The sequence below is a fragment of the Sinocyclocheilus anshuiensis genome, unplaced genomic scaffold, assembly GCF_001515605.1.
Source record: "Sinocyclocheilus anshuiensis isolate Anshui unplaced genomic scaffold, SAMN03320099.WGS_v1.1 scaffold487, whole genome shotgun sequence".
Classification (NCBI taxonomy): Eukaryota; Metazoa; Chordata; class Actinopteri; order Cypriniformes; family Cyprinidae; genus Sinocyclocheilus; species Sinocyclocheilus anshuiensis.
In genome coordinates, this window is record NW_015548240.1 from 390,271 (window position 1) to 401,547 (window position 11,277).

At 36.0% G+C, this 11,277-nt stretch overlaps 1 pseudogene; it reads left to right on the top strand.

The window, feature by feature from the left end:
- Positions 1-613: 613 nt before the first annotated feature.
- LOC107654942 (glycogen phosphorylase, liver form-like) lies at positions 614-11,010 on the top strand (annotated as a pseudogene).
- Positions 11,011-11,277: the final 267 nt, after the last annotated feature.

The following is an 11,277-nucleotide window of genomic DNA, read 5'->3' on the forward strand; positions in this document are numbered from 1 at the left end:
ACAAACAATTGAATGTTTGGGTGCAGTGAGGGAAAATTTCACCCATTGTAAATTGTATATTTTCATAAATTAATCCCAATATAAGAAATGTATTATTATTATTATTATTACTATTGTGTCTGAATTGTTGTTATCTGTAAAGTTCTATGCTCAATAAACTGGATTAGGTGCAATATAAAACTATCTTCTGTCATTTCCCTTCCAAAATAGTTTGTGGAAATTTGCAACAGCAAATCTTTTTATTACTGTTTATGTTTTAAATCTTTGTAGTTATGTGGTTTATATAATTTAAATAACAATTTAATTATGACTTTACAGTTACAATATTATTAAGAAGCAATAATAATTTAACTATTACATTTTTCAAAAAATCTTAGGTCTGAGAGACATTTTTGACTGAAGCCCTACAAAAAATATCAAAATGAATTTTAATTAAAAAAACTGAAAACATCATAGAAGATGTGTATTCAAGTGACTGTATTGGCTGTATGCTGTATGTTTACCATGGTTAAAAAAAAGTTCAATAAGTCCAATGAGAGAGAGAGAGAGAGAGAGAGAGAGAGAGAGTTTCTGCTCCTCCCTCGGTGCCTCCTATAAAAATACGAGGCTCGTGACCCCCGGTGCTCGGTGTAGCCGGTGATCTTCAGGATGGCGACTCCTCTAACGGACCAGGAGAAGCGCAAGCAGATCAGCATCAGAGGGATCGTCGGTGTGGAGAATGTGGCAGAGCTGAAGAAGGGCTTTAACCGGCACCTGCACTTCACGCTGGTCAAAGACAGGAACGTCACGACGCCGCGCGATTATTATTTCGCGCTCGCGCACACGGTGCGTGATCATCTGGTGGGCCGCTGGATCCGAACACAGCAGTTCTACTATGAGGCCGACCCCAAGGCGAGTCCGGTTTACTTTAAAGTCACGTGGTAAATTTGTTTGAAACTTTTTGCCACAGCAAAAATTATCGGAATGAAATGTAATTTGGAAAAATTTGATTTGTATTACGTTAACAGAGTACCCTTTTATTGGAATATAAGAGATATTTTCACGTTGACATATTGGTAATGGTTTTACCAATACGAAAAAAACCGTTGTTTTTTTCACTTTTAATTATTATGAGATTAACAGGTTGTAGTGAAGCTGTCGGTTAGGTTAATTAAGTCAGGTGCTTAACACCCTCATCCGTCCCTCGGGTCATTTTGACCCAAATAGTTTTTTCAAAACAATTCTAAAAATCGTGTGTTGATCGTACCGGTCCAAGACTTGCACCAGGAATACACACACACACACACACAAATTTGAGTGGATTCGAGGAGTTTAAATGGGTGCAATAAAAAAAAAGTAACAAAAGTGTCCCTCGATCACGGGTCATTTTGACCCGCATAGGAATGAATGGAATTTACTAGAAAACTGCATTTTTCATTCTCATAGAACACATTGTAATATTTTTCATGTTTCTGCTGGGATATGTCTGTCATTTTTCCATTTTTTTTACTTAACACAGTTAGATTTGAGTGATGTGGTGGAGACCAATGAGTTTATATAATATTTATATTTTTTAAAATATATTATATATGTATTTCATATTTATGAAATTGTATGAATATACATATGTTTAGGTTATAATTCAGTTAGAATTTCTTTCTTTTTTTACGAAATATATGGATTTTGTAATGTTTCAATATATATTTTAATCCATAAACAACCAAATTTAAGCTTTAAGATTATCTCATTTCTCATATAGGCCCCTCTAGTGGCTGTAACCATCAAATTTTATGTAATTTTTCCCCACCAGATGACATCAGAGACACTCAGTGACTCAATTCCAAGGCCATCTGTTGGTTTTTGATGAAACAGGACTGTCTTTCTTTGTTGTTGTTTTTTTGTGTGAAATAATGTACAAAAACTGCTTATTTGCTTATGTTTTCTTAAAAATATCCAGAATAAAAGGTAAATATGATCAAAATCACCAAAAAATAATAGAAAAACCTACATTAAAAAATTAGGGAAAAAATTATAAAAATGTTCCAATATAAGCTTTCTGGACCAAAAATAAAATTAGTGTCATTTTTGGCCTTCGGGTCATTTTGACCCACGAGGGACACTTTTGTTATAGGTTCGGGAGGGACGGATGAGGGTTAAATCTTTGAAATATAATGCATTACAAGTAAGTTTTATGGATTCAAATAATGTATTTGTTCCAGTTGTTTGTGATTATTACCAGGGTTCAAACTGTCATGACAAACCTGGATATATAAGAGAATTTTTAATTTATTAAAATAATAATAATAATAATCATATTTTAGAGTAGGCAACTTATTGTGATTTCCAGTCCTGGAAAAGTTATGAAAATTCATACATTTTTTTTTCTAGTTATGCACGGCTTAAGTAAGATCACTATATATTTTTTTTTGTGATGGAAAATAATTTGGCATAATTTGCACCCAATGTACACTCCAAGAATGCTCTGTTTGATTTTTAAATTGTTTATATTTCTGTGTGCTTCAGCGTGTATATTACCTGTCACTGGAGTTCTACATGGGTAGGGCGCTCCAGAACACCATGATTAATCTGGGTCTGCAGAACGCCTGTGATGAGGCTATCTACCAGGTGAGAGAGGACTAAACACTTGTCTATCCATCTGTGCATCTGGCTTTCTTTAAATCTCTCTTTTTCCTTTTAGCTGGGTTTGGATATGGAGGATCTGGAAGAGATGGAAGAAGTTGCCGGATTAGGGAACGGAGGGCTGGGAAGATTAGCAGGTCTCTCTCTTTCTCTCTTGCTCTCTCTCACACGTACACTATACAAATAATTTACCGTATTAATATAAATGAGCAATATTTACTGTGTGTACGCGATCCACAGCTTGTTTTCTCGACTCCATGGCGACTCTGGGTCTGGCTGCTTATGGATATGGGATCCGATATGAGTATGGAATCTTCAACCAGAAAATCAAAGATGGCTGGCAGGTGAATTCACCCAGATTTCCTTAATTTATTAATTAAAAAAAGTTCTCATATGCAAGCTTCTGATGTCATAATACAGTTAATTATAGTAGTTCTGACCCATAAAGCAAACAATGTATTTGTGGTGTATTTTTAAATATATTTCAGAATACAAAAATGCCAAAATTTATCACTAATAAAGATTTTAAAATAAATATATTTTAGATACATTTTAGTTACTTATATTTTCTCATGCATTTTTTTATGTTTTCAGATATATTTTTAAATATATTTCAGAGTACAAAAAGTGTCAAAACATTTTGCTAATATAGATTTAAAAATCTATTTAAATAAATATATTTTTCTGTAGGTTTTAGTTACTTATAATTAGTGCTGTCAAACGATTAATCGCGATTAATTACGTCCAAAATAAACGTTTTTGTTTACATACTATATGTATGGGTACTGTTTTTATTTATTATGTATATATAAATACACACACATACAGTTTATATTTTGAAAATATTTACATGTATATACATTTACTCCTCCACGTCCCCATATGGAGGAGCGGTTAATGTTCGTCTCAGTGGCTCAAGCGAGCCCAGACCCCGTTGTCTTCACGAGGGCGTTTGTGCCGCTCGCCCTCGCCAGCTCCCTCGAAAAATAGACACATTTGAACTTTAACCTGCCCTAGATTTGAGTACTATGTCCTCCAGTGCAGACCGGCACTGTTGTCCTCTTTCATCATCTCTGTATCATTGTCTGTTAGGTTGAAGAGGCGGATGATTGGTTGAGGTACGGTAACCCCTGGGAGAAAGACCGTCCTGAGTTCATGCTGCCAGTGCATTTCTACGGCCGTGTGGACGAAGAGGATGGGAAGGAGCCAAAATGGGTCGACACACAGGTATCAACACAGTTACACGAAAAAATACACACTTAAAGGATAGCGGTACCCTGGCCAGGTTTATAATGCATGTTAATGGTATAGGTGGTCCTTGCCATGCCGTACGACACGCCAATCCCTGGATACATGAACAACACAGTGAACACTATGCGCTTGTGGTCTGCACACGCACACAACGACTTCAACCTGCGAGACTGTGAGTCATTCACACAACAGAATACCAACCCATATTAACTGCAGACATTTAAACAAGACAAACATTATAAAAGTATCTTTTTAATAAAGTCAACGTCAAAATTAAAATGTACCCCATTTCCTGGTCTTATTGTGAAAAATTCATCAGTGCATAGTATTCATTTATATTACATTTACATTTAGTCATTTAGCAGACAAAGAAAATGCATTTGTCTTAATTTTTCTTTATTTGTCTGTTTTCAGTTTAACCCGTATTTATCAATTCAAAATGGATACTAATTAATGTTAAATATTAAATTGAACTCATATAAATTACTAAATTAAATTACCAGTCAATTTAACCAGTATTTAACCATTTGAAATTAAATTAAATTAAATTAAATTAAATTAAATTAAATTAAAAAATTAATATTAAATATCAAATTAAATTTAGGAGCCATAACATTTACAATTTCGTCAGACACCTGAAATCAGTGCCACTGGAATTTATATGTAATAATTCAATGACGGATGTTTTGTTTTCTTTTCACAGTTAATATTGGTGATTATATTCAGGCAGTTTTGGACCGTAACTTAACATTTCCCGTGTACTCTATCCAAATGACAATGTAAGTTTTTTTTTTTCACCCTTTTTGTCTGTGTGCTCAGGCAGATTGAGGTTTAAATAGCTTTTCTGCATTTAAACTGCATTAATCTGCATTCATTTTTGTGTGCAGAAAATGAGGTTTCAATTATCCAATGTCGGTGCATCAGATGGTTAATCTCACATCTGATTTCAGATGAGATTTTAGCCCAAACACACTCATTTGTAGTTTTTTGACACTGCAATTTGTGGGTGTTGTAGTTCTTTGAAGGAAAGGAGCTGCGGTTGAAGCAGGAATATTTTGTGGTGGCAGCGACTTTACAAGATGTGATTCGGCGCTTTAAGACCTCAAAGAGGAACTGCTCTGGACCGATGTCATTTGATAGCTTCCCTGATAAGGTCTGTTTTCGCTATACACATTTACACTAAACATCTCACTTGACCCGAAACAAGCATTCCACACTGTAATTCTGCAGGCACTTACCACCCACGCTAGTCACTACATTAGTGCTTTGCATTATGTTATTAACATTTAAGTAATGTACTTGTGTGATTCTGCATGTGTGTTTGTCAGGTGGCCATCCAGTTGAATGATACTCACCCTGCTATGGCCATCCCTGAACTGATGAGGATATTTGTGGACATTGAGAAACTAGACTGGGACACAGTAAGATTTATGTATAATTCATGATACACTAATTTTAATAGTTTTAGTTGTAGTTAAGAACAACAACACTAGTTAGGGTCAACATTTTGTTTTGTTTTGTACATTCATCTTATGTCGATTTTGTCAAGGCAATATGATTACTGAAATGAGTTCTTCTGTGTGAGTATCTAGGCCTGGAATATCACTAAACAAACGTTTGCATACACCAACCACACAGTTCTGCCTGAAGCTCTGGAGCGCTGGCCAGTGGAACTGATGGAGAAACTTTTACCCCGACACCTGCAGATCATATACAAGCTCAACCAAATACACCTGGATGTGAGTACACTTACACCCAGACTCTGCATTTACTTTATTATTTATGAGTACTGCTGTCAAATGATTAATCGCGATTAATCGCATCCAAAATAAAGGTTTTTGTTTACATAATATATGTATGTGTACTGTGTATATTTATTATGTATATATAAATACACACACATGCATGTATACATTTCAGAAAAATATGCTATGTTTATATATTAAATATATTTATATATAATATAATTTATATGAATATAAATATATACATGTAAATACATGTAAATATTTTAAAATATATACTGTATGTGTGTGTATTTATATATACAGTACATATAAACACACACATATATTATGTAAACAAAACTTTTATTTTGGATGCGATGGGACTGACTCCCTTTTGGAGCCAATTGAATTGCAGTTTTAGTCACTTCTGTGTTGGCTTCACGAGAGGGACCGGAAGGTTGCCGCTTGGATTAATCGCAATTAATTGTTTGACAGCACTATTTATGAGCCATTTTCCAGTTGAAGACTCTAAACAGAGGATTTGTCCGTTTAAATTTGTCCTCAAAGTGTAGCTAGGTAAACCCACATGCACACTTACATTTAGAGCAGACACCAAATTAATGTTTTTGTATGTATATGTGTGTATGTGCTTGTGTGTGTGTGTGTGTGTGTGTGTGTGTGTCTTTGTACCATATAGCATCTCTGTTTCCAGATGATATGGATCGAATCCGCAGTATGTCTCTGATCGAGGAGGAAGGGGGAAAGAGAGTAAACATGGCTCATCTCTGCATTGTGGGCTCACACAAAGTCAATGGAGTTGCAGAGATTCACTCCGACATCATCAAAAGAGACGTGTAGGCCTCTCTATCTCACATACATAAAATCCTGCTGCATCCCACTGCCGATTATTTTCTTAATTGAATTTAAATTTGATCATTTAGATTCCGAGACTTTAGTGAGCTGGAACCAGAGAAATTTCAGAATAAAACAAACGGCATCACACCACGGCGCTGGCTGCTCCTCTGCAACCCAGGACTCGCTGATCTGATCGCAGAGGTCCAACACACACGTTTTTCTCTTGTTTTATTACACATTTTGCCAGTTGATGTTTTTATATGTTTCATTTGTGTGTGTTTGTAGGCTATCGGTGAAGAGTATGTGAAAGATATGACTCAGCTGCAGAAGCTGAATGATCTGGTTGACGACGATGCTTTCATCCGAGATGTACAGTGGGTACGGAAATTATTCAGACCCCCTTCAATTTTTCACTCTTTGTTATATTGCAGCCATTTGCTAAAATCATTTAAGTTAATTTTTTTTCCTCATTAATGTACACACAGCACCCCATATTGACAGAAAAACACAGAATCGTTGACATTTTTGCAGATTTATTAAAAAAGAAAAACTGAAATATCACATGGTCCTACGTATTCAGACCCTTTGCTCAGTATTTAGTATAAGCACCCTTTTGATCTAATACAGCCATGAGTCTTTTTGGGAAAGATGCAACAAGTTTTTCACACCTGGATTTGGGGATCCTCTGCCATTCCTCCTTGCAGATCCTCTCCAGTTCTGTCAGGTTGGATGGTAAACGTTGGTGGACAGCCATTTTTAGGTCTCTCCAGAGATGCTCAATTGGGTTTAAGTCAGGGCTCTGGCTGGGCCATTCAAGAACAGTCACAGAGTTGTTGTGAAGCCACTCCTTCGTTATTTTAGCTGTGTGCTTAGGGTCATTGTCTTGTTGGAAGGTAAACCTTCGGCCCAGTCTGAGGTCCTGAGCACTCTGGAGAAGGTTTTTGTCCAGGATATCCCTGTACTTGGCCGCATTCATCTTTCCCTCGATTGGAAGGGTTCTGGTCGTCCCAAATGTCTTCCATTTAAGGATTATGGAGGCACCTTGTGCTCTTAGGAACCTTAAGTGCAGCAGATTTTTTTTTGTAACCTTGGCCAGATCTGTGTCTTGCCACAATTCTGTCTCTGAGCTTTTCAGGCAGTTCCCACGACCTCATGATTCTCATTTGCTCTGACATGCACTGTGAGCTGTAAGGTCTTATATAGACAGGTGTGTGGCTTTCCTAATCAAGTCCAATCAGTATAATCAAACACAGCTGGACTCAAATGAAGGTGTAGAACCATCTCAAGGATGATCAGAAGAAATGGACAGCACCTGAGTTAAATATATGAGTGTCACAGCAAAGGGTCTGAATACTTAGGACCATGTGATATTTCAGTTTTTCTTTTTTAATAAATCTGCAAAAATGTCAACAATTCTGTGTTTTTCTGTCAATATGGGGTGCTGTGTGTACATTAATGAGGAAAAAAAATTAACTTAAATGATTTTAGCAAATGGCTGCAATATAACAAAGAGTGAAAAATTGAAGGGGGTCTGAATACTTTCCGTACCCACTGTAGCCAAAGTCAAACAGGTTTCATATTAAATTTGTAGATCTTGGTAATCTAGGAGTAAATTAATTTTTTTCCCCTCCTCTTTATATAATTGTTTACAACTTTTGAGGTTTTCTGTGGGCATTTCTGACTCGAATGAAATTAATCAAAAGATGTTCATTTTAATTCTAAGTAAGTTAGAATTGGCATGTTTTTTTGTGTGTGTAGGATAACAAGCTGAAGTTTGCGCAATATTTAGAGAAGGTGTACAAGGTGGACATAAATCCCGCATCCATGTTTGATGTCCATGTGAAAAGAATCCATGAATACAAATGACAGCTGCTCAACTGCCTTCACCTCATCACCATGTACAACCGTATGTACAGAAAACAAACACACACTCGCACATGTTGATTAAGCTGTCATGTTTATATGTTTTTCAAAATACTTTTACCTATGTCGAGACTCCTTTAAAAATTCTGTCATCTCTAACTTATCTTTGACTTTCTTTCTTCTGTGCAACACAAAATAAGATACTGAAGAATGTTCCAACTTTTTCACACACAGGCATCAAAAGGAGCCCCATTAAACCGTTCGTACCATGGACCGTGATTATCGGTGGAAAGGTAAAACAAACAACAACACACTCACATGTACTGATTTGCAATATGTACATGTTCAAAAGGTTTGGGGTCAGTTAGATATTTTAATGTTAATCTCACCAAGGCTGCGTTTCTTTGATCCAAAATACTGTAAAAACAGTAATATTGTGAAATATTATTACAATTTAAAATAAGCATTTTCTATTTTAATATATTTTAAAATGTAATTTATCTTTGTGATGACAAAGCTGAATTTTCAGCAGCCATTACTCCAGTCTTCAGAGTGACATGATCCTTCAGAAATCCTTCTAATATGCTAATTTGGTGCTGAAGAAGCATTTCTCATTATTATCAGTATTGTGCTGCTTAATAGTTTTGTGGAAACTGTGATACATTTTTTTCAGGATTCTTTGATGAATAGAACGTTCAAAAGAACAGCATTTATTTGCAATAGAAATCTTTTTCTAGCATTATAAATGCTTGTACTGCAACTTTTGATCAATTTAATGCATTCCTACTGATCAAAAGTATTAATTTCTTAATACTTGTATGCTTTACTACATATGTTTATGCAGGCTGCTCCTGGATATCACATGGCAAAGATGATCATTAAGTTGATCACCTCCGTCGCTGATGTTGTGAATAATGATCCTGTGGTCGGCCGTAAACTGAAGGTAATTTACCTGGAGAACTACAGAGTGTCACTTGCAGAGAAAGGTGACATACACACTCACAACTAATATAAGTATGAGATTGTTTGCATATTGATGGATAAATGTATGATTATCTGTGTTTTATGTGCAGTGATTCCAGCTACAGACCTGTCAGAGCAGATCTCCATTGCAGGTACAGAGGCTTCCGGAACGGGAAACATGAAGTTCATGCTGAACGGGGCGCTGACCATTGGCACTATGGATGGTGCCAACGTGGAGATGGCAGAAGAAGCCGGAGAAGAAAACCTCTTCATCTTTGGCATGAGGGTGGAAGATGTGGCAGAGATGGATAAAGAAGGGTAGGGAGTGAGACGAAGAGATTAAATACATGGAAATGGATGCTGAGTAAATGTCATGCTATCTTTGAAGACATTAACCATTCGTTTGTGTGTGTGTGTGTGTGCGTGTGCAGCTATGATGCATTAGAATATTACGAGAGTCTTTCAGAGCTGAAACAAGCCATAAATCAGATCAAAAGTGGCTATTTTTCACCGAAACAGCCTGAGATGTTCAATGACATCATCAACATGCTGTTCCATCATGATCAGTAAAACACTCATACTTTCTTTCTCAAATTCTTACCCTGCAAACTCTCTTACGCTCTCTAAAACTGTCCCCCAGGTTTAAAGTGTTCGCAGACCATGAGTCTTACGTCGAGTGTCAAGAGAGAGTCAGCGCTCTGTATAAGGTGAACATTATCAAACAAACACATTTTGCCTAATAAACAGGTCAGAGATTCAGATTATTGCTCAACGTTCTCCTTCATCCTGCTTCATGTAGAATTAAAACCTTTGCAAAACTTTTGTTCAACCAGAGATTTCGACCACATCGAACTGGCCAGGTCACATGATTTTAGCAAACAAGACTTTGTAAAAAATGGTTTTAACAGTTTTATAATGTAGGTTCAGTTCTGATGAATTTAAGTTAATGTAATAAACATGCATGTATAATAAAATACAGACAGTGATAGTTTATTCTTCTAAATGGTCTAAATAGACAAGTCCTACCTAAAAACACAAATTAATAAACAAACACAAATTACTAATTTAATGGTATTTAATGATTAGTAGATTATATTTAATAGATTACACTTTCATAATAACGTTTGTAATTGGTTTGTAAAATGTGTCTGTATGCATGTTTGTAACAGTGAATCATTTTGTGAATTAATTCAGTTGATTCAGAGTTTCGAAAAGCTTTTATCACTACTTTTCATTTCATTTCATTCAGTGACATTCAGACACATCGTCATTACTCCTTTACTGATTCAGTTTGTTAATTTCCAACTCCAAGCTATTGAAATGTAAGAATCTTATGATTTAAGAAGATGCGAGACTTAAGAATAATTACACAATTCTTTTCTATATAGCAACAGCTCAAAGTGACCATGGCTGTCAAGCTCCAAAAAAATTACAAAGAGACCCTAAAAGTGCAATTAATATAGTCCATATTTCTCTGTTTTGGACAGGATCAGAGAGAGTGGACTCGGGTGGTAATTAAGAACATTGCAGCATCTGGAAAGTTCTCCAGTGACTGTACCATTAAAGAGTACGCCACTGAGATCTGGGGAGTGGAGCCCACTGACCTGAAGATTCCTCCACCCAGCGAACCGTGGAGCCCACTGACCTGAAGATTCCTCCACCCAGCGAACCCCGTGAAGCTTTGGAGGAAACCGCTCGCGCCCTGCGCAAGAACTGAACACGTCAGCACAGAGTCATAAGATCACGAGAAGACTTGTTATAGTAATTAATATAACTACATAACTTAGAATTAATTCAGTTTTAGTTTTTTCTTTAAAGTTTTTCTAAAGGAGTGCCTTGTACAAGCAAAAAGTTCAAATAAACCTCATATTTTAATTAAACGAATATAACATCGAGTCCGTTTATTCATACAGTATTAGTCAATGTAATGATTTTATGGAAAATGTATAAGAAAAATGAGAAAATTGTATAAAAAAGAAGAGTGGATGAGAGGCAGAGG